This window comes from Gouania willdenowi, chromosome 1, assembly GCF_900634775.1.
Source record: "Gouania willdenowi chromosome 1, fGouWil2.1, whole genome shotgun sequence".
Lineage (NCBI taxonomy): Eukaryota > Metazoa > Chordata > Actinopteri > Blenniiformes > Gobiesocidae > Gouania > Gouania willdenowi.
The window spans coordinates 35,015,392-35,040,379 of record NC_041044.1 but is presented as its reverse complement, the minus strand read 5'-3'; the positions used below and the strand labels follow the sequence as shown (position 1 = coordinate 35,040,379).

At 36.4% G+C, this 24,988-nt stretch overlaps 1 protein-coding gene across 1 annotated transcript in view; it reads left to right on the top strand.

Moving 5' to 3' along the window:
* The first annotated feature begins 10,504 nt into the window (after positions 1–10,504).
* Positions 10,505–24,988, top strand: part of LOC114469042 (glucagon receptor) — a 90,070-nt gene continuing 75,586 nt past the window's right edge. The window contains 1 exon segment of the mRNA XM_074783817.1: positions 10,505–10,762. The gene's annotated coding sequence lies outside the window, so the exon portion shown is untranslated.

Genomic DNA, 24,988 nt, shown 5'->3' with positions numbered 1-24,988 from the left:
TGTGTGTGTGTGTGTGTGTGTGTGTGTGCACCATGAAAGTCTGACCGACAGTTACTTAAAAAAAATGATGGCCACAAAGTGACACGTAATATTTGAATAGATTTTAATTAGCAAAGGTTTTGATTAGAAGGTATTGAATATATGAACTAAATTTAAATAAGAAAAATAAGTACATGCTAATTAAAAGTAACTGTTGCAGTGTGTTGTATTTATATGGATATAACAAGCCACAATGTGAGTTAAATTAACCTATTATTTAGGAAATACAAATTAATTTCTATGTAAACTTCATTTACATTTACTGGAAAAGTAACATTTTATCATTATTGTAAATGTTAAGGTGAAATTTATTGGCATTTACTTAATATTTGTCAAATAAATGTACCAATTTTTGAGGTGAAATTAATTGAAGCTTACTAAATTTCAATACTTCTATTCAACATATTTCTAGCATGTTGTTATTTATGTTAACACACTTCTATTGTAATCATCCTTCACTAATAAATCATGTTATAATGACATTAAACACTCTAATCTATTCAATAATATTTTGTGTCACTTTGTTGCCATAATTGTTTTAATTTATACTGACACAATGTCAAGTCCATTTGGTGCAAACATTTAACTTAAAGGTAGGGTAGGTAATTTTCTCCAGCTACACTTTTTAGGTTTTTAGTTGAAATTTTCTTTATGTCCAGAAGGAAATTGAGATCTTATGTGCTCTGAAAAAGGAACAAGAAAATCTCTCACCTATAGCAGCTGTAAGCCTGTAAAAACTTCGACCAATGAAAAGACGATTTGTTTTTTAAAGGCATAGCCCTCAGAGGATGCTACATTAAAATCATGCTAGCTTTTGAAAATTACCTCGTGTGTGTGTGTGTGTTGGCATGTTGTGACTCACACACACACACGCACACGCGCACACACGCACACACTAACATTACCAGTTATAATGTAAAGGAAAAACATCAACCATTGTTGTTTAAGACCTTGGAGTCGTTTTCTTTTCACTCACTCTCCAGTGTTCACATTAAAAGAGCTGCCAGCAGTAGAAGAGTGATTGTGTGTGTGTGTTGTGTGTGTGTGTGTGTGTGTGTGTGTGTGTGTGTGTGTGTGTGGGTGGTGATATAGTTAATTAACTTGAAGCACACGTGCATGTGCATAAGGTATATTTGCAGTTTGTACTTGAATGCTTTTTTTTTTCTTTCTTGCTGACCTTCTGTGAAATCAGCAGAGGTCAAAGTGGCTGTAACGTCATGAATTGTCAATAATAAAATCATTCACACAACTTATAGATGCTTCACTACTGTCAATTCAATTTGGTATTTAGCTCCACAATAACAATAACATTGTTACTTGAAGGACAAAAAATGTCAGCAGATATGGGCAGCTGGTAACCTTGCCTGCAAGATGGATTCTCCTGGTGTTCACGAAAACCAGAATCCATCTTGTGTGTTCCTGCCTTTGCCTTTCGAAACCGAACCGAACCGATTAGAACCAACCACGAGGCAGTGTGTGGTTTATGGCGGGATAATCGGGTGTGACGAAGGCAGAAACGCTAAAGCAAAACTGGCGCATGCGCAGTTGCAAGGAGGGGAAACTAGCTGTGCTACCGCTATTAGCAGTGACGTGCAGTCAGGGTAGGCAAGGTAGGCAGTGCCTAACCCAAGAGTGAATTGATAATTGATATTTGTTTAATTATAAATATAATTATAAATGATTTATTTTTCAATTTCTGATAATCTACAGTACCTATAAGTTTGAAAGTGTCGGCATTTTGTGCTTTTCATAGCTCAAATTTAAACTATTTCCTGGTACGGCAGAGACGCTGTACAGTTTCACTCCGCTGTAAGGCAGGAGGAGGCCACGCCCCCTCCCAAAAGCACATTGCTGCTCTGCCTCTGGCCCATAGTGTGTTTTTTACGTGTTTTGCGCATGCGCAGTCAGTTCCCCAAGATGACAACCATTACGTCCAAAGTCAGCTCTCTATGCTGTCTGTGACCGTAACTATGCTATGCTAAATGCTATACGTAAGTTCACAGTGCATTAGTGAATTGATCCAGCGTGGCTGCTACAGCTTGCTACGTTCTCTAGCTAGTGGGCAGGATAACACTACAGGCCGGATGACGGCACTAGAGATGATAAAGAAACTTTTCTTGAGGAAAAACGACAGCTTTTAAAAGATGGACCACACCTGAGCTACTAGACCTTCAGCAAAGGATAAGGTCAGAACATTGTTGGTACTTTCACAGTTGAATGGTCACAAAAGGAAGGATTTACTTTGTGGATGAGCTCACTGAGGCTGTTCGGAGTTGTTGTTGTCATTTCTCCGTGTTTCTGTGTTTCCAACACAACAACAACAGATGTGCTGCCGTGTCAGAGAATATAGTTGTGGAAGAGTATGGAAGGCTATATTAAATAATTGTTTTTGTTTCTTTTAATGTGTTTTACGATGTTGATTTTGGTTTGATTGACATTTGCCAGCAGAAAAATATGAAGTTGTCATTGGTGGTCTAGATTTGCCACGTGCCTACCCAACCCTCTAGTGCTCACAGGACGTCACCGGCTGTAGCATAGCTCCGAATCAAAATAGAAACATGTCGCTGCCGTCCGTGACCATGCTGGCTTTTCCCATTCCATCAAACTCTTTCTCAGCTTGGAGCTCTCCAGCTGAGCCAAGCCAGCTGACAGTGTTTAGTTTAAGTGCTCGCCTTCATAAGACCCACAAGATCGATCACAGATTAAATGATTAGAGAGTGAGGGCGCGTGCGCTGCAGCTTTTACGATGAATAAGCAGCAAATAGAAACCAATGCTGAGACCAACAGGACGTGACATCAACTGTTACTGAGAGTGAGAATAAAGGATGGACACGTAAAATAAGTTTCAAAAGTAGTAAAGGGTTAAAACATGGTGTTATTTAGTCAATGTATCACAGACAACAACTGAAGTATGTGATCACACACTGATCATGTGAGTTTGATCAATTTATTTAAACACCTGTCAGCGTTTAATTAAAGAGATGCTGTAACTCAAAGTTAAATAGTATGTCATTTATGAGACTTCTGAGTGTTTGAGGAATAGTTTGTTGAACCCAGGACTAAACATTAAATTTAAATGAACAGCTCAGCGGTGCTGTGTGCGCCGCTGGATGTCACGTCCAACACTGCAGATGCTCCAAGTGCAGTTGAGCACTGAGCAGCGCACATTGCGCACACATCTCAAAAAGCGAACTATCTTGGTCATTGGGGAGCCTTCACTCTGCCCTGTGACTGTCCCTGAACAGCCCCTCCCTCTCTACATTCAAAGCTTTCTCATATAAAGGGCCCATGTTAAGCTAAATCAACTTTTCTGTGCTGTAAACATCATAAAGTGCTATTAGGGCTTCATACACAGTGTTTTTTCATTGATTCCCTCAATCGTTAGTTAGAAGGTGATTTGCTCCTTTCTTACTTGCAGGGTGAGCCCAAACACCTCGCCCCAATTTGATGACACGTTCCCACTTTGATGACGAATTTGACGCGGCACTGAGCTGGAGAAGCCGCGCCTCCAGGAAGCTCTCTGCAGCGACACACGTGAAACAGACACACCACAAAAGGCGAGCATTTCATCGTCCTGCATGCAGTGCTGTGTATGTATTTTCTACAGTCTATGTATTGTACCGGTGAACGCACCGCCCCCATGCTCTGTCTCGTGTTTATAAAGGCAGCATGAGCTCGGCTACGGAGTGGGTGGAGGAGGGAGGGCCGTCCTCTCGCCCTACGTCACCATGCAAGGAGGAGGAAGTCAGTGTCCCATCTATAGACACGCCTACTCATGAATATGCATAAGTAGGCCGCAAATCAGCCTGTTGTGTAGAGTTGCTCAGAAAGTGATCTTTCAGACGCTAAACTCTGGAAAACAGGCGAGTTTAGGATAATAAACCTCAAATACTATGTTTTGTGGTTCTTAGAACAAATGGAGATGGGTGGAAAAATAGCATGATATGGGACCTAAAGATCTGATCAATAAATGGACATTTGTACCGTGTGGTGAACAAAGGCAATGGATATGCACGCTAATGATGGTTTAAACACATGGAGACCGTAATCATCTAATTCAAAATATGGTGCAACAATAAACACATGACAATGATTACATCGTCATTTTGATTAAAAATCATATTTAAACATTACCATGATATTCTGTTTTAATTTCCTTTTGTAGATGTTTGTTAGAGTTTTAAAAGCCCTAAAGGACTTCTTTCAAAATGATGATGTGGTTTCATGAGAGAGCACCGGCAGCTTAAGCCAAGCTTGCTGCTTAAACCTGGTCAGGAGCAGGTTTGACCCATGGACTGTGTTTACTATGGATAACTAAGGTGTTTTCTCTTTGATTAAACACCATTCCAGTTAGAACCTGGTTTAACGCACCGGATTCTCAGGTTAAACTGAGCTGGGTTTGATTAAAATATCCCTCTGGGGGCCACATGCGACCTCGGCCTTATATAAGTGGCCCCCTAAAGTAAAAATTCACAAAATGCCTAAATAAACACAAAAGGATAGAAAAACACGCAATATGTCAAAAACACATCACAAATGCACAAAATGCTAGAAACACATAGAAACATGGAAAAACACACTAAATGACAACAAAATACACAAAATGCCGATAAAAATGTAAAATGACAGAGAGAAAACACACAAACAACACATAAAATAATAAAATACACAAAATGATTAGAAAACACATACAAACATGGCAAAATACACAAAATGACTCCAAAATACGAATACAGACACAAAACAGCAGCAGAAATACACCACAATGACTACAAAAATAAACAAAACCTTTTGTTCTTTGCTATATTAATGCTCAGATTGATCTTTATTTGAACCTCTGACATTAATGTTGATATTGTGGCTGATTGTGGCATCATGTGCCGATCGCTCAGTGTTCCAGCCTGCTGATTGGGTAATGTCACACACCTGGGGCCCAGTGTGTTGAGGTTACTTAAGCTCCCAGAAGCCTTCACTCTCTCTCTCATCTGGCCTCAACACAGGTACACGCACACCTTGGTTTGACTTAGATATGTTAGGTTTTAGCTTTGTTTACACCTTAGAACTAGTGATGGTCAGCATTATAACACTTTACCAATAGGTTTGAGTAATGGTACATTTCTTGATACAGTACTAAATATGCTCATACAACCCCCTACTGGCCATATGTATAATTACAGACAGCTCTATCCCACCGATATGGCTCTTGAAAATGGCTATGAATGACAAAAAATGTATAAATAATTAACTATATTTTGCTACATAATTATCACGTGTAAATGAAACTCTGAAACTGCTTCCCAAAGCAGTCACATGGTACAAGCCGGGCAGCGAGGCCTTCTCGTCACCATATTGGCTCCTCCATCCCAAATAACGCAAGCCTCAAACATGCTCCGTAGCCTCGACACAGTTCAGATCATCACTTCTGCTTACAACACACGTTATCTTCACTCATGCACATTTACACTACTGAGTCTACTGATGTTCATGCTCCATGATGGTGTAAATATCTACCTGAATATTAAAATATTTGTAAGTTCCAAAGATTTATGCTATCGCCTTCATAATTTGTAGCTTTTAAACTTTTTGACTGATTACATTTTTTCTTTCCCATTCATTTCTATTGGACATTTCAACCCCGTCATCTCCAGCCATTCTTCAACTGATTTTGACATGTTCAGCTACTGCCTTCAACTCATTTAAACCTTCAACCTTATTGCACATTTCAGCTAATGCTAACGTTAGGTTAATGCTAGTATAATGCTGAGGCTAGGATAATGTTGAGGCTCGCTAGAATAATGCTTAAGCTAGCTAGAATAATGTTAATGCATTACTGCTCGGCTAATGCTAAGGTTAGGCTAATGCTAAGGTTAGGTTAAGGTTTGGCTAATGCTAAGCTAATATAATGCATTGTGTTTTTCTTCAGAAATGCCAATATTCTAGTTTAGTTTAATTTGGCCTAATTTGGTTTACTTTGATGGAATTTAAGTTGATTTGGTTTAATTTAGACCAACTTAGTTTCATTGATTTATTAACTTAAACGTTTGATTTTTTGATTAATTTCAACAATAAAGATTATTTGAATGTTTGCCATGGTCTTGTCTTCCTCTTGTTGTTGTGACCTATCAAGCTGGGTCATGACATGTCTAAAATCTCTTGAAATTGTTTTGTAAAGTCTTCTAAAAATGTATTTTATTCAGTTACACAATAGTATTTTAAGGAAAAATATCTGTAAACCATTTACTAATAATAAAAGTAAGTTTTTCCTCATACTTACTTTTGCTGACTATTTCAGTAATAGTCACTTAATCAAACCGTTTCAAAAAATTCCACGACAAAACTAATATAGTAACAGTATGTATGATTTGTGTGGATGTCGTATTGGTACCAGGCAACAACCAAGGCAGCAATATCAGTATCTGGAGTGAAAAAGTTAATCGCGACACCCCTATATCTAATATACACGTAAATATACAAATATATTTTAAAATTGTCACTTAATTACATAAAGTAACTAACCTCAGCCTGCAATACATACTATAATGCAGAAGACAATTTACACAGAACTGAGGGAAGCAGGTTCAACCATCTTATTTAACTCTATTTATATAATGCCATGTACAACAAATCGTGCTCAGGCACTCAACACAATATCAGTGATGGAGAGGATAAAAAATGTCTCTCTCCAGCAGAACCTGACTCTGTCAGACTGCTTATTAGGATTGTAAACCACCAGTTTCATGACGATATATTGATTCTTAGGGCAACGATACAATATTTACAACCAAGATTAAATCTGTAAAATAAAGGCAGAGTCTCAGAGGAAGAAACACACTCATATCCTTCTCCACGTTGCGTCTCTTATTTCCTTTAAAACACATTTACAATTGAACTTTTAAACACATTTACAATTTTCATTTTGTTTATAAATCCAGCTCAAATATATCCAAAACCTTAGGATTGAACTGGAGCAATATACATAAGGTACATCCAATTAATATAGAGATTTTCTCTAAAATAAACATTCAGCTCAAGCCGACAAACTCTTGCTATACAAATCATCACTACATTACCTACAGCTTCATTTATAAGTATTTATAAGTAGTTCATTGATGGTGTCTTTAACCAAGTACTGACCTGTAAATTACACCTCATTCTGGTGAACTTGCTTATTAGCTTAATATTTAGTTTCACCCGTGACATTTAGATTTAACATTTGAGACTTGCATTTAGATTAGATTCAACATTTTTAGATTGAGCATTAAGATTTAGATTTAACATGTATATTTAACATTGACATATTTTTGTGTGAAAGAAATATCACCAATGTATTAGTATTGTTGTACATCTGGTCAAAAGTAACAAAAAAATTCAAATACATTTTTTTAAATGTGGTTTGTTGCTAAATGTTGCAAAAAAGTTGCTATTTATTTTAGCATGTGCTACTTTACAATGGCGCCCCATACATCCTTTGCCAAGCCCACCCGTCCTTCCTCCCTTTACTTTCAGTCAGTGAAATCATTTAATAATCTAAAATGATATAAATATATATAAAACAATATTTTTCAACATGTCATGCCTTTGTGTAGCAGTTATCTATTATTTACAACAAAATTCCAGGTATGTCAAAAAATAACGTGGACTATCAAAGGAACAGAAAATGGCAGAGGATTAAATCAGAGAATGAAAAATATGCACCAGCTGGATGCATCTTATTAGCATATTTACATTTAATGAGTTTTTCTTCCTTATTTTTGATGCATCAGATTCAACAGGGTCCTTATACCAGCCAATATTAGAGGGAGCTGTATTAGGCTGCATGGCAGTAGATTGAAGACTTGGTTCAAAAACCTCATTTGTTTCCATAATTGGAGCAGAAAGAGGTCCCTGGACACCTAAGAAGCTTTGCTCTCATTTATTTATATCCACAGAAAAGCTGCTCAATGGATATGTTTGTTTTTAACACCTTTTTAGAAAGGTCTCACTTTAATGTATGTCAAAGCCCTTTATAGACAGCTGTCTTCAGTCACAGTCACGCACCAAATCTCATCAGTATCAAAAACAACTGGACCTGAAATGCATTTAACCCTATAAAGCCTGAATCATAAAATAACCGACAGAAAATTCCAATATTTTGCAACTGGAGCCTTTATTGGTCCCTATGAACAACCAAAAAATAATTAATTCGAACATCATTTTCCATTTATGAGTTTTAATTTGTATCATATTTGATACATGCGGTCTCAATGCTCAAATGTTTGTTTAACCACCAAAAACATTAAAAAAACCATGTCAACAAATTGATAATTCCATCATACATAAAACCATTTTAGTGCTATATTCATGCAACAATGAGATGTCAACCAATGGAACTGGCATAGTGAAGTCTATGACATATATTTTACTTATTTTTCCAAATTTTGGGGATCAATGAACTTCAGTAATTGAGAACTTAATTGTAATTGACTTTCAGGGAAAAATAATTGTAATTGGTTAAAAATGCCAGTCACTGTAATAATGAATGAGTTGTATTTGAACATGGATAATTGAAAATGTAATTGACCCTAACCCTGGCCTCTGCTAAGTTATTCTTTAAGTCAAGATGTGTAAACATTTTTTTCTGAATCTCTTTGTGTTTTGTTTGTTTTCCTGTCTTTCTCAAATTAGTTTAAAAATGACTGTGTGACTCTATTCAGCTAGTTTAAAGTATATTTACTGTACGCGCCACTGTCATTAGGGCTCGCTCTGAATGATCAGTGAGGCCACGCTGCAAATTAGGACTCATTGAACTTCAAATAATTCTGCATGAGAAAATATGCAGAATAGCTGCAGACTGTAAAATTATATAGGACAGGATGGAATGTTTAGTCAAATAACATGAGAACTCTCATTCTGATTACATGCTAAAGGAAGAATGTAAAGCATTTATGATGCATTAATGTAATTTACTGTCACTAATTGACCGACCAATTATTTTACTCTGTGGGAGGAAGTCAGAGACTCTGGAGAAAACCATTGCATGCTTTTTGAGAACATGTCAATTCCAGCAGAATAAGGCCTGATGTGGGTGTTAGTCATTTTTGAATCAAGAGGCAGAAATAACTTACAGACCATATTTTTTTTAATGAATGTTATCAAACTTCACATCATTCAGATGTTTTTCTTTTAAACTGCAGCTTCCTCTGATGCAGAGGAATGCCTGCATGTGTCAAAAAAAGGATAAATGGAGTCCTTAGAATAGTTTCCCACATGAGCGTCATTGCTTTATCATATCAGCATGTTAGCTTTTGAGGCGGCTTTCACTTTCTTCTTATTTTTTTATTTTTTTATATGCAAATTCACTATCTGGATTTAGATTTAACATTTAGATTTAGATTTAAAATGTACATTTAGATTGAACTTTTGGATCTAACATTTACATTAACATTTAATTTAAAAGATAAATCTAAATGTCACGGGTGAAACTAAATATTTAGCAAATACGCAAATTTCCCCGTTTAGATTAAACAGGACATTTAACATTGACATTATTTTACGAGAAAAAAAATGCATCATTTTACATATATTGCTTTAAATCTGGCCAAAAACATAAAAGATTTTTCACATACGTTTTGTATATGTGGTTTTGTTGCTAAATGTTGCATAAAGTTACCGTTTTTATTATTTTTTTTTTTTTTACAAAGCACAACTTTACAACCGGTGCCCCATATTTATCACACTGCATTTTAGTGGCTGTGTTGTATCTAATAACTTACCACAGACTTTAGTAATCCTTCCAGGCAAATTAATTGCCGTTTGTTTGTAATTATTTGGATTTTTCATTCTGATTTTATACTGTAAAGAATGATGATTAACAACAATTTCTTTAACTTTCAGCCTTGAAAACCAGCAGCAGGAAATGCCATCAAGCGTGTTGAAATGAGGCACGAGCCAACAGGAAGTGCTTACAATTATCCTTCACAATAAGACAAACCAAGCACAAAGGTGACAAAAGAAAAGCAGACATAATGGCATGCTTTATGTAATTTAGAAAAAAACTGTAATGTCCACAAGCTTTGTAGTGACATATATATATATATATATATATATAGTAAATAATTTGATCAATTATACTAGACATTTCAGGCGACCCTATTTAAATTCTGGGATGACCCCAAGGTTGAAAAACACTGTTCTATGGTCTGATCTTTATTCAAGAAGTATTGATAACTGATGAGTCACCTGGAACAGAGTATACAAAGTAAACAATAAATACACATGGCTTATCTATCTAATGATAGATGGATAGATAAATAGATAATCCACAAATAAAATGCACACAATGGGTCTTTTTCTTTTCCACGGTGAAAATATGTTTCAGTCTTATTTTGAAAAAGCTCAACCGGTACGAAGCGCATGCTGACAGACCTTGGTGTGAAGCTGAATCTCAAAGCGCACAGAGCAGATGGTTCAGTTTGTGTGAATCTGGCACAAGTTCAGTCATGGAGCTTCAGGAGCCACTGGACTGATTTAAAGTCACTATTAATACTGGGAGAGGAAAGACCACGGCTCGGAGTCCTTCCTCCCTTTTTGCATTCTTTTTTTCTTTTCTTTTTTTAAATTAAATGAAACTTTCTTTCTTCCTTTCTCTGTCTGTGTCTATGGACGCGGTCATGTGGCAGGGCGCACTGACCCTCCCTGTGATGGAGCGGCGAGCTGTGTGGGTGTGCCAGGGAACACGACACAGGTATGTGCGTTTAGTTATTGGACTCCTTTCAGTGTTTATCTGTGGTTTTTTAATTATTCTGTCTACGGAATCTTGTGGCTCGTTGGCAGAGGTGAAAGGTAATGGATTACAATTACTCACGTCACTGTAATTGAATTACTCTTACGGGTACTTGAGTATATTTGTTAAATCAGTCATTTTACTTGTACTTAAGTATGTTTTAAAGTAGTAGTCATTTTTCCACCCAGCCATTGCTGAGTAAATGATTATTTTTGGTTTAAATGATCAACGGACATAATAAAAAAAAAAAAAAAAAATGAAATGACCGGACAACAATCTTTTAAGTCCGTGGCTATTGATACGGAAACGTTTGAATAGATTGCCAGTCTATTCATACGCAGCGCCCCTCATTGGCCAGTTTAGGTGACGTGATAGGTGCACCACGTGACTTAAAGCTCCGTCAGTTTTATATTAGCTAATATTTATTTTTAGCTCCGCGTTAACCCTTTTTATTTTAGCCTTAACCCTAACCCTAACCCAGGAAATACCTGGTGGAAGTTAAAGGTGGAAGTTGCTGTGTTAAACATGTTAAAATGAAAAAAAAAAAAAAATATATATATGGCAAAAGTGGGATTCGAACCCACAGCAGCGGAAGGAAGAATTCATGAGTCAGGCGCCGTAAAGGTCCAGAAAATGTACACAACGTCCCGGCCGGGGCAATTTATACGTTTCCGTATCGACAGACGTTTCCATCTTATAATCCTGCTGTTCTTGGCTTTCTTCAGTTCAGGTTGGGCTCGTTTATTTTATTTATATTTAAAAGTAATTGTACATTTTGATAAACCTTTTATTTTATATAGATGTCTTTGTGGAAAATAAATTAAGTTCCAATTGTGCAATATTTCATCTCTTCCTTTTTAAGTTTATACATGAGATGTTTACTGTGTGCAAGGAAACCGTGGCGAGATTTATTACCAAAAATAAACGTGTGGGGTGAAGTACTCAATTGAGCTATTTTTTATTTTCTTACTTGTTCTTGAGTAACTTATGTATGACTTATTTGTACTTGAGTACAATTTCAATCAAGTAACAGAATTGCTTCTTGAGTAGGATATAAAAGTACTCTTTAGTCTTTACACCTCTGGTTGTTGGTAGATCCCTTGTTTGGGTGTGTTACAAGTCCTGAATAGACATTCTTATGGGCTCCTTTATTGATGTGTGTTTAAAAGTGTAATATATTCTATTAACTTTGCCAGCTTTATATTAATAGTAATAATAATCACAATACGTCCCTACGGCCTTTCTGGCCTCCGGACCCTAATAATACATTATATGTAATGATATTTTTAAATATCATCAAAACAGTCGAGACTGAGTTCAAACCTGTTTACTACTGTAGTTAATTATGCCTGCCTGTATTAAGTACTGGGAACTGATTTATATAAATAACGTGTTGGTTTTGTTTCTTTTACACACCTTTAACCACTTTCCAACCAATTTAAACAATTTCATTTGTATTAAATTTTATTATCTTAACTGATCCTTGTGTACTTTAATAAGAGCTTGGGTATGTGTGGAGTTCCTTATTTATTCTTGCGTATTATTATTATTTTTAAATACATTGCCAATGTGACAATGTTCCGATATTGACTTTTTCCAACAAAAAGTTAATCAACTATCTATCTGTCCCAAAAAAGTAGAAGACTAAAACTTGTGGCGAGAAATCACTGCGGCAACGCTGCCGTCACGCGCAGACAACTAGGTGGTCCCCCCCCCCCGGAAAAATGTTGCAAAATGATGCTACATGGTGGCTTTTGGTGCATTATATTAGAGAAATTGTGGCTTTTCTTTTTTTTTTTTTAAATAGCACTTTTCTACTTTTCTTAGCATGATGTATAATTGAGCGTCATTATCAGTTTACCTTTTTCTAGTTGAAAATGTACCAACTTATCCAGTAGTATGGGCGCTTGGTCTCTTAGTAGTCCTCTGTAGAATGCTGTCTGGCACTGTAACATATCTGCATGAGTAATGTCATTTCTGTGTGCTTCGCTTGTAATTGGTTTTGGCAATATAATTAGTTGTATCAATGCACATTTAATATTCATATTAATATATCTAACACAACATTAAATTATAAATGGTGGAATACATTGAGACCTATTTAATGTGTTTAGAATCAAATGGCTGGTTGAATCTGCTTTACAAGGTCTTTAAAAAAAACATTCATTTTCATTGAGAAGAATTAAAAACTCTGTCAAAACCTACTTTTTTTCAAATTTAGTCAGTGAATTATTCTTATCAGTAAAAAAAAAAAAATATATATATATATATATATATATATATATATATATATATATATATATATATATATATATATATATATATATATATATATTCTTACCTGTGATTCTTTACTTTGTTACAAAGCCCAGTATTGATGGCTGGCTTGTAGTGACATTTGGGTGGCATATTCACTGATCATTCATCTTCTCCCTGCCAATACCAGACTTTTGCGTGCTTCGGGAGAGTGATTTGACCCTCTGATGGGAGATGCGTGTAACGCTGCTGCTTGGTGGAGCGTGAGATGAATTCTCACGAGACTTTGCGCGAGATTTAGAAAATGGCCACTGAAACAGCATTGCAAAAGTTGCTCAAAGTGTGGAAAACTTCAATTATTTCGGTGCTTAAGTGATACGGAATCATTTATAAACATGTGAAAAGAGTAGAAGGTGGCCAGAAAAAGAGTAGTAGGTGATTCTGCCCGCCGCCTACGCTTCTGGACATCACTTGTCTGTCTGTACACAATAATGTGAAGATTAAAATTTTTCTTTGAAAAAAAAAAAAAATCTCAGTTTTGATTTTTTTTTTTTTTTTTTTTTTTTTCAGTGCACTTAAAAGTGACTGCAGACATCAGATATACAGTATTGTCAAAAGTGCAGCTTTATTGCTGTGATTGTCCTCAAGAGTTAAAATACATAAAACAATCCCAAAATAAAAAGTAAGTTAAAGCTAGAAAGTGTCGTTCAACAATTTCTAGCTTTAACTCAGGTTTAAGCAAAAGTGCAACAGCAACTTCACAGTAGCTTCAATATTCTGGTTAAGAAATCAGATAACTACATATTTTATAACAAATAACATAACAATTAAAAAAAAAATAACTCTTCTCTTAGCATCTCAGCATAGTGCGAATAAAAAGATTAAACATGTCTGTGCCACACATAGTCTACTCAAAGGGTAACCAAATGGAAACAAAGCGGGGGCTGGCTCACATCGAGCTATGGTAACACAAAGTCTGAAAAAACTGTATATATATATATATATATATATATATATATATTTTTTTTGAAACTCGAATTTGCAAAATAAAAATCGTTTTTATCTCCAAATTTGATAAATCGATATTTGTCCAGCCCTGTGAGTAATTTTGGGAACGACTGAGCAAAACTGTAAAATGGCGTTTGCTACATTTTTGTAACTCAGCTCTGATGTTATGAATGTACACTTGTAAACAATTTGATAAAATAGGCTGTTTAAAAAAAAAGCATCAGCTGCAGCTCAGTAATCTGAGAAGTAAACATTTGCCGTTTTGGCCATCTGCCACTCTTAACTGCTCTCTTCAGGGCATTCCTGTTTATTTTAAAGCTTCTGGACGTCACTATTAGGGATGTAGTCAGAGAAGCTGACCTCAGTCCCAGATTATTATTGATAGCTTTTAATCTTATCATTGGACAGTTTTATTTTGAAACATTTGAAGTCAAACTTTGCCCCATTGATTCAACTTCTCATTTGGGTTGTAATCTGATTATAAGGTTGCTGGTTCAAGCCCATATGTCAATGTATCCTCAGTGACTCCCATAAAGCAGTGAATTTGATCCACTATGGTACAATAGTCAAAGTGAAAGTCAGCTTTATGGAAATTTCATGAATCTCAAACCTGTGACAGAAAACATTCAGTAGAAAACAACAATTTAGAAAAGACAAACAATGTAAGGCACCTGACATAACGGTGTAAAACTATATAGTGCAAATATGAGATGCAGAAAGTAACTTATGAGATTTGGTATAACTTACTACCTTGTGTTTTTGGTGCTGCAATTTTTATTATTTTTTTTAATTGAATTCATTGGTGTTTTGTTTTTTTTCAATAAAATAATTGTAATTTTTTTTTTGAGTTTATACAGATGCCTTTGTTGAAATTAAATTAAGATCCAATCATGCCACATTTCATCTCTTCTATTTTAAGTTTATAAGGTCATGATTAACTCATTTGGTCCCAGCCATTTTCAAAATTTCTACCCCCTCAGTGCTGGCTGTTTTAGAGCATTTTGCCAATTTTTTAAAGACCCACAGAATATTTTGTACTATGACAATCTGATTTCTGAGAGATTAAAGTCTCTAATTTCATCAGAAAAATAACTTTGTTTCTAGCTTGTTTTGTTCTTCTGTAATCCTCAGTTGAATAGAGGCAAGTTTCACACAAATCGCCAGTTTCTGACAAAAAGCTGAGAAAAATGGCTTTTTCTGAAAAACCTTTTAGTGACTTTGAAGCTGTTTTTTTTTTTTTTGCTTTAGGGACACCTCAACATTGGTTTTTCTATAAAACTACAAAAACAACACTGAGATCGGGCGTTTGATGGCAACATTATTATTTTGATATCGAGGTCAGAGTTGAATGGTTTGCTTACTGTATTTTGGCCGTCCTCCAAGTCTCTCCCCCCGTCATTCTCCACATAGGCAACTTCCTCCTCCTTCCGGACATGCAGAGTGTCAGTGCTTGGCCTGTTTTTTTTTTAGTTTTATCTCACTATCGCGAGACTCTCAATAGTCCACTTAGGTTCCACGCATGCTCTGGTTGAGTGTGCGCTGCTGTGAACTACTGGGAACTTCAGCATGAACTCTCGTAGCACCAATTTCAGTCTCGTAAACTCCTTTCATCTAACTCTGGGTTCTGCCTATCGCGGGTGATCTCTCATCCAAAGTGCGCTGCTGCCACCTACATGTCACCAGTTGGTCACTACATCATGGTACAAGTTAGATATTCACCTGAGAGCTTCGTCACACTGTCTCTTAGCAACCTCAGCCGAAAAACACAATTCAGGTCTATACACGTGACTGGCACTCATTGAGTTAATGGAGTTGGAGAGTTAGTCATGCTTGGTATAGATCCTCCACTAATAAATACTCAGACAATGTAGAGACAAGGAATAATATTTTATTCAAAAGACTGATTCCAAGACGCACTTTTCCAATTTAAATGAAAACACACACGCGTGCAGGAAGCACACAGTAAAGCTTTAATCGGGCTGAAAAAAGAAGACCCAGCCCGAGAGCACATGTCCTGAACCCGTCTGACCAGAATTACACCGATGTCGCCGGACCCCAAGGGCACCACCACAGGACAGGGAACCCCCAAGGGCGAGCCCCCGGGCCAAACCCCCGTGGGGGCGCCCCCCCACCCCAGCCCATGAACAGGCCACAACCCAGCCTCAGACGGTGCAAGAACAGCAGCCCAGGCCCCGCCCCCCATCGATGTCTCTTTAAGCCCAAACACGTTTCAACCCGACGTTATTCACATCCATGCGGGCGCATGTAGAATGATCCATTGAGAGCTATAAAAATAATGAGCAATGAGCTTCATGTGTCGCTACACGCTATGTCCGATTGAAGCTAACTGGCTGCAGGGGTACTCAGGTAAAGACGGGAGCGTCCGAGCAAATTGCTTGTATTAGATAGAGGGTGTGGCTGATGTATGTGTTCCTCGGTTATGCAGATTAAAAAGGGAGTACGGTACCGATTAAAAAAGGAAAAAAACAACAGAAAATCCCCCCAATGTTGCTGAAAACTGAACGTAGGGGGCGTCATTGCTCCGTAGGGGAGCAAAATAAAAATGCCAGGGGTCCCTACGCTCAACAGCGGTGGTGAGAACTAGGGGTAGGAACCTCTGGGTACCTCGCCATACAGAGCTCGCGATAAAGATTATCTAACAGTATGACGATACTGCGATTATCGATGTATTGTTCAGGAAAAAAGATTAAGTGGAAAAAAATACAATTTTTTTTTTTTTTTTACATCTTTGAAAGATAATAAATTGAAAGTGTCCTATGAACAGTGATACTATTTTAGTGCAACATTTCTGTAAATAAGTGTCAACATACCAATATAAATGAATAACTATCTCCAATAGTGCTTTCTCTAAACAAAAAATGGGGTCTTTCTTACCAGTGACACCAGTATAGTGCAGTATTCCAGTAAGCAATACATTGGTTCCTTCAATAAACAGTGACAAAATTTCTGTGAAGACGTACCTGCACATTTTGGAGAAAAATCAGAAAAGTTTTTGAAAAAAAAAATTGATAATCAATTGTGCGAAAAATATCGCGATATATTGCCGTATCGAGATATCGTCACACTTCTAGTGGGAACTCTGAGATGTTTATTGGGCTGTAACTAAAGGTAGATTATTGGATGGGATGTTTTACAGATGCATTGAGTGTGCTGACAGTCACAGACGGTTGAGAAGCAGGGTGTGTGAACACAACAGATGATGTAAAACTGAGGATAGAAAAAAGGTTTATTTTAGTAAAGCACACTAACAGGTCACCTCTGTAACCAGATACTCTGTTTTAATGTTTGATCTTGAGAAAACACCCACTTTCTCCCCCCCTCCACCCCAGAGTGCTATTGTGCTCCTTTGTCTCTTTTGTACCCTCTCAAACATGTAATAACATAAGTTGTCCTGCCTGCGGCTTCAATGGTTTACCTCAGACAACAGGACCCTATTTGGAATGGTATGATGGACCGAGATTAGATTTGCTTGGTCAGAACATTAACAAAGCACTGATATTGACTCACAAACATTATCCTTTGAACATGAAAGCAGGTTAATTAGGCCTATGTGTTTTTTTGTACCACAATGCGAGCACCGATGTCCGAAGCTGAAAGGTTCATCGGCCAAACTTTTCCAATCGATATGTGGACAAAGACTGAGGGTCATTCTGAACAAAGATAGAGGGCATGTTCCTGGCTGCATGTTATTGTATTTAACTATACATCTTTTATACTTTCTTCAGACATACTTGGGTTCCAGGTCACTTGATAGTCACCCAGTGGGACTAAACAGAGAAGTAAAGCACTCATTGGCCGCTAAGGGTGTCCCGATCTCAGAGGTGAAAGTAACTCACGTTGCTGTAATTGAGTTGCTTTTATGGGTATTTGTACTTTTTGAGTCATTTTACTTGTACTTAAGTACATTTTAAAAGAAGTAAAGTCATTTGTTACATTTCTTCACCCAACCGTTACTGAGTAAATTATTATTTTTTTGTTTGAAATTGATCAACAGACATTGTGAAAAGACAAAAAATGAAATGTCCAGACAACAATCAAATGCGTCACATCATAGCCGACCAATCAGATTAAACGTAATGCAGTTCATTTAGCTGTAGTTACAGCCTGATCTTTTTTTTTTTTAATTTTGAATTTAATGAATTGGTGTTATTTTATTTAAAAAATAATTATGCATTTTGACAAACCTTTTATTCTATACAGATGCTTTTCCAAGTTCCAATTGTGCAAGATCTCATCTCACCCTTTTTAAGTTTATACATGAGATGTTTACTGTATGCAAGGGAACCATGGCAAGATAATTTATTACCAAAAATAAACTTGGAAGGTGAGTAACTAGTAACTTTTACAGTACTATTTAACTGAGCTACTTTTTACTTGTACTTAATTACTTTATGTATGACTTACTTGTACTTGAGTACAATTTCAATCAAGTAACCGTACTTCTACTTGAGTAGAATATATCAGTGCACTTCACACCTCTGCCAGATCTGATATTGATATATTGAAATTGCATTATATTGGCCTGTGTCTTAAAACTTATATCATTTCCTTCATACTTCTGCACTACTTATTAACTTTTTTTTATGTGTGTGAAATGTATGGCACACACTGTATTCTTCTGGACACTTGAATTTCCCCTTCTGGGGATGAATAAAGTATTTATCTACTCACTATACATATTGTAAATACTTGTTGTGTTGTTGATGTTGTTCTGTCCTTATAATCTATATATTCTACATTGTCGTGTTTTTGTGTTTGTAGAACAGTAACTTCAATTTCTATAGCGGGAATCGACGATAAAGTTGACTTGACTTTCATAATATATATTGCTTTAATTGAATTTATTGAGGTTATTTTTCTTCTAATTAATTTGTTATTTATAACAAGTTTTATACTATAGTTTTATACTTATTTCATTCAATGGTAAAATGTTTTTATGTTAATGGTTAAAATTGATGCAAGCCATTGGTGAATAATAAATGGGTTAGTGTTTCTCATATACGTATTGTTGCTGACTACTTGCATATTCTAAAGATCCAAATTCAGTACCATAATAGTGTGATTTTTGCTGATCTTGCTGCATCAGCCAATACTAAAGGCTGCAATATCGGTGTTGTATCGGAAGTGAAACAGTTATTCAAAATGAAACATGCAGGTTTTTGTTTTTTTGTTTCATATTGATATGAAAGATAAACACAAAAATGTGAGTTATACATACAATATTCCAATTTATTTATAAAGCACGTTTAAACACAACCAAGGTTTGACCAACGTGCTTTACATTAAAAACAAAATATATACAAGAAAAACAACATTGAACATTAAAAGACAAAATCTGTTAAAAATCACATTGACTCACACAGCAGCAAACAAATGTGTTTTTAAAAGAGATTTAAAAATAGGAACAGAAGAGGCCTCTCTTATATTTAAAGGTAGCTCGTTCTATAGCCTTGGAGCTGCCACAGAGAAGGCCTGATCCCCTCTGGACTTCCTTTTTGTCCTCGGCACGGCCAAGAGTATCTTGTCGGCTGAGCGTAGAGCCCGAGACGAAGTGTATGGCTGAAGAAGTTCAGAAAAGTAGGATGGACTGAGGCCATTTAGATATTTCTAAGTCAATAAAATATTTTTAAAATCAACCCTTTGGCGTACAGGGAGCCAGTGAAGGGAGGAGAGATGAGGTGTTACTGTATATGTTTCTTTTACCAGTTAAAAAATGGGCAGCAGTGTTTTGTACCAGCTGGAGGCGAGCGAGGGTGGCCTGGCTGAGCCCAACATAGAGAGAGTTACAATGGTCCAGTCGTGCAGCTGATTCGCGGTGGATGTAGAATAGAGCAGAGGACAATTTTAAAGGAATACACCGTTGAAACATTCCTTTTTCTGAACAATAACATGGATTATCTTTATCTGTGATAAATGGATTATGTAAATAGATCCGATGAGTCTCTTGTGTGCACTGGGCCCCTGTTTGTGTTTCACTTTCACTTTAGAGCTGTGCGTTCATCTGATGTTCATATTAATAGTTGTATGTTCATAAAATCGGTGCTTATCTCTGAAACAAATGGACATATGTCATTTCTTTGAGAAAAAAAATTGAGCTTTTCACTGTTGGGTTGGACTCGGACGAGAAAATGTGGCCCGATCCACATTCTAACTGTGACACGGTTATTTATTTACTCTCCGTTCATGTGACCGTTTACTGCAAGACCTGTGCACATGCCTCTGCGTACATCTGTGTAACCAAACAGTAGTTTAGTCCACTGTGCTTGTCTCCAAGCCGCCTTTTTCTCATTCTTTTTTATTGCCGGGTTATTGGGACGGCTCTCCAAGCCGTGGTGAACGCGCACCACTGTCATTTGATGTCACCATCATCGTCATGTGAACTGTGCGGGAAAATTAGTCTCTGAAAAGTAGAAAAAAATGTATCCACAATCTTTACAAGGCAATAGGTAGAAATATGTGTGAACTCATTCTCTTTGGTTTAGAGCGCTTAATCACTCATTAGCATTAAAAAAAAACTTTAAATGAATGTTTATTTTTTCTCAAATCTAAAAGTAAGTTCAGAGTCCACAATGACTCCGAGGTTGATCACAGACTCCTTTACATATTTGTCCATAGAGTCCAGACTAAACAAGACTGAGTTGTTGGGACCAAACAGAACAGCCTCGGTTTTGGATTCTTTAAAACTCAAATTAAAAGACCTTCATGCCTTAACCTCATTTAAACAGTTCAAAAGGAGCAGGATAGAGCAGGAATCATTGAGTATCAGGGGCATGTAAATCTGACAATCATCAGCGGGATAATGGACGAGATGCTATATTTCCTCATTATATGGAAAATAATTCTCACCAGGAATTTTTCACAGCATAAGGGGTGTGGCGTGCAAGTGAGCGCCGTTGGTTTTGGAACATTTTGAAATGTACAACTCTTTGAGGGTCAAAATTAGTGAAGTAAAGCTAAAGTTGTTACCGCCTTACTTTTACGGGTTTGCCATCTAAGGGACCTCACGATTCAATTTTGATTCGGGGTGTGACTATTCAATTAATCAACAATTATTATGATATTAACGATTGTCACAATTTTTTATGGATCTTTTTTTCTTTTCCTCATTTTGTGGTTATGTCATACTTTTAAACAAGGTATACATGTAGGTATTCATTCATTAAAGTAACCAAACAAATGTATCACTATTATCTTTATTAATATATCAAATCACCAAATCCAACAGTAATCATATTACAAAAGAAATGTATATATAAATAACTACAATATAGCTTGTTCAGCTAATTCAATCTGATCTGACCATGGCCCCGGTAAGCGGCGAGTTGGGCGCTGGGCGGTGCCTTCGTCGCCGGGCCCTTCCAGCCTACTGTACTATATGTTTGAGCCTCCGCGCACAGCGGAGTTCAGACTGTCCGCCCTCCTCGGGGCATAAATACATGGACGGTTATTACGGTTACGTAAGCAGAGGATGCATTGCACAGAGGCAGCAGCGGGGGCAGTTTAAGGGCTGCTGGGGTCCTCAGGTAAAGACGGAAGCGTCTGAGCCAATTGCTTGTATTAAATTGGTGTGGCTGATGTATGAGTTTCTGGGTAATTCAGATTAAAAAAGGAGTTAAAATTACGTCGGGGGCCCCTATATGCTCAACAGCGCTGGCGAGAACCCTGTGCAGTGTTAAACAGAATAATTATGCATTGAATTACAATATTGTCTTATTGCACAGTAATCTGTGCAGATTGTCGTTTTTGAGATCTTTTCAATGGGTGCTTTTTAAACTCTTCAGTAGAAAAGCTCACATTTTCTGTTTTTGTGTTCCAATCCATCACATATGCAAAACTGTATATAAGGTCTGTTGATGTTCATGCTTAAAGTGCAAAGACCTCTGGTCCTGATTGGCACTGGCAGAAAAATCAAAGAGCTTTAGGCTAAAGTCAGGCTTGCATATTTAATGTATGTTTTCTTTTGTGGACTCCTGCATTTGATCTGGTCATTAATTATACATGCCGGTGGGTGGAGGTGCAGTGAAAGAATGGCCTTTTCCAGTGGGAACACACGTGAATGCAGAAATGTGCTTCTAGGAGTTTGCTCATATTCATTAATTCCCTCATGGACTTCCTTATCGTGATAAAACATTATTTTTTTTGTCTGAGAAATACTGAGCATAGATGAAGCAAAACATGAATGATAACATCAGGTAATTGAAGTAAGACATTCATTCATTCCTAAAACTCTGAGACATTTAATATGCTTTGAACTAGGGCTGGGCGATATAGATCAAGATTGAAGATGTATCGAGTTTTATATTTTGACAATATAGAAAATTACAATATATCGATATATATATATATACATTTCATATACATATATACAAGTATTTTCTTTTAAAATACTTGCTTTTAGGAGTCGCTGCTTTCGTTACTTTTCAGAACATGATAAAGACAGTTGGATGGATTTTTGAGTGCGTCCTAAACCCTAACTCGCTCACATGTAGAAAAAGCCAAAAGTGGCACATATTATGCCGCTGTTTGTTGATAAATGCGCCTGTGTGGCATTTTGTATCAGCAAATTTAACCCTGAATTGTCCTTCTGATAAGACTTTATTTGAATTGAAATTATTAAGATTTATATCGTATATATATCGCCATTTTGAGAAAAAAATATTGAGATTGGGTTTTGGGCCATATCACCCAGCTTGACTTTGGATACAGTTGTCTTATGTGATTAATACAAGAACCAAGATTTGATTTCTGAAACAATTTAGTAGTTATCAATTTATATCTAAAACATTCTTTGGCCTATGCTATCATAATTATCAGGCTTTTTAACCCAAATATTTCATTATTATTATTATGATGAACAACAGCCAGTGACTCAAGCAATGTAAATATTCTTCATTAATGTTTAAGACATTGCACTTACTGTATACGATCGCAAGGCCCCAGTACTAAGTGTAATAGAATCCTCTATTTCCAGTCATCATCATCTCTTTTGTCTTTTCTTCTTGTTGTCACTGAAGATAATGCGTCAGCACATTTGTGTGAAAGTTTAAAGGTGTGTCGTGCTTATGTGTGTATATTTTACATGCTTTCCTGTTGAAAGACGGTATGCTCCATAAACACATGTTGTTTATTGAATCAACACTGATCCAGACCTGTGACGTATACATGTACAAGCAGACACACACGCTCTCTCGCTCTCTCTCTCTCTCTCTCTCTCTCTCGCTCTCTCACACACAAGGATGAACTTTAAAATGATCAAAAAAAAAACAATTCTTACTTTCTCCTTTTTAATCCAGTAATATTTGATACATTTTATTTTGTGTATATCTTTAAAATATTTTTTTTTTTGCATGGTTTTGTTGGAAGTTACTGATTCAGTATGAAGATGCACAGAAATGTATCATAAATGCGGGTAAAAAAACGGGTAAAATCTGTCTACGGTGATTAAGTATATATTTTTATTACATTTATTGTCATTGCACAATGGGGTGCGGAAGGTAAAAACTTTACTTTTTCGGAACATTTAGCAAATTTTTCATTCATTTGAGACAGAAATTCCAGTAAAACAGCATGTTCTATATTTTTGTTAAAAATCTGTAAACATGAAAAATAATTCTCAATGTAAAGGTTAAATGTAAATGTATATCTAAATAGTTAATGTAAATGTTAAATCTAAATGTTAAATTGTTTGCCAAGTGTAAAGCTAAATGTTTAGAAATTATTCAAAGTGGGCAGGTCAGCGGTGCAGATGCAAAAGACCTAGGAGGGTGGGGTGTGTGGAGTGTGGGCGGGGCCTTGTCATCGACAGGCACTGACCAGCCCACTTTGTATAATTTCAGCTTTACACTTGACCCATTTAACATTTAGATTTACATTTAACTTTTAAATTTACATTTACATTTAAATTTACATTTAACATTTAGATTGATTTTTTCATATTTACAAATTTTTAACTATGACCGAACACGCAAAAAATTTGGTAAATGTGAGGAAAGTATGTTGCCTATGAAACAGTAACAGTTTTTCCATTTGGCACCCCATATTGTACGATTTAAACAATGTAGTTATTGGTCTGCATGTTGATAGAGCCAGGTAATGACAATCATGACCATGAGTCCAAGAAAACCCTACTATGCTAACATGCTAACCTCAACAGAGAGGTTCACATTTTGACCTTTGGGAATTAAACCTAGGGCCGTTTTGCTATGAGGTGGAAGTGCAGTAACAACTGTCCATTCTGTGACTAACAGTAGAATTAAACACCACAGTAATTACTGACACATTTACTGTAAATTCTGACTGTGTCTGCATCCAGCTCCAACCTCAACCTGTTCATGCTTTTATGCTAATGACATCTGAAAGGCTGAGTCAAATGTGTTCTCTGTTGTTCTGCAGTGTGACTTTATTTTCCTTTCTCTTTATTACACTGGCCACATTTACATGGGATTTTTAATTCCGAAAAAGTTAATTCCTCTTTAAACTGACCTTGTAAACACTTATTTCTTAATGCAAATTAAATTCCGAATTAAACCTAAATCCGAGTTAGGTGGCTGGTTTATTCTCATTTTAATTCTGAATTAAATAATTCCTCTTTCTTGTAAATGCATTATTCCACTTTAAGTGTTCTCCTTACACTTTGTCTGCATTAAGAATGTCTGCATCGCTCACTACACTCCAACAATGCTCATATTACCCCCAGTGCTTTTCAAACCACATCTTCTCACTCGCTTTCCTGAAGCGTAAAATTGAATGCCGGCTTCTGCTCTTGCCCATCCCGCTCAATGCAACATCAGTGTTTGGCTCATTGTCATATGGCTCATATGTAGAGACTTCTCGGGAAAACTATGTACTGTATGATTACATTTTTAAAACTGAAATCCTACAGCAGAGATGGGCAGCTTTGAT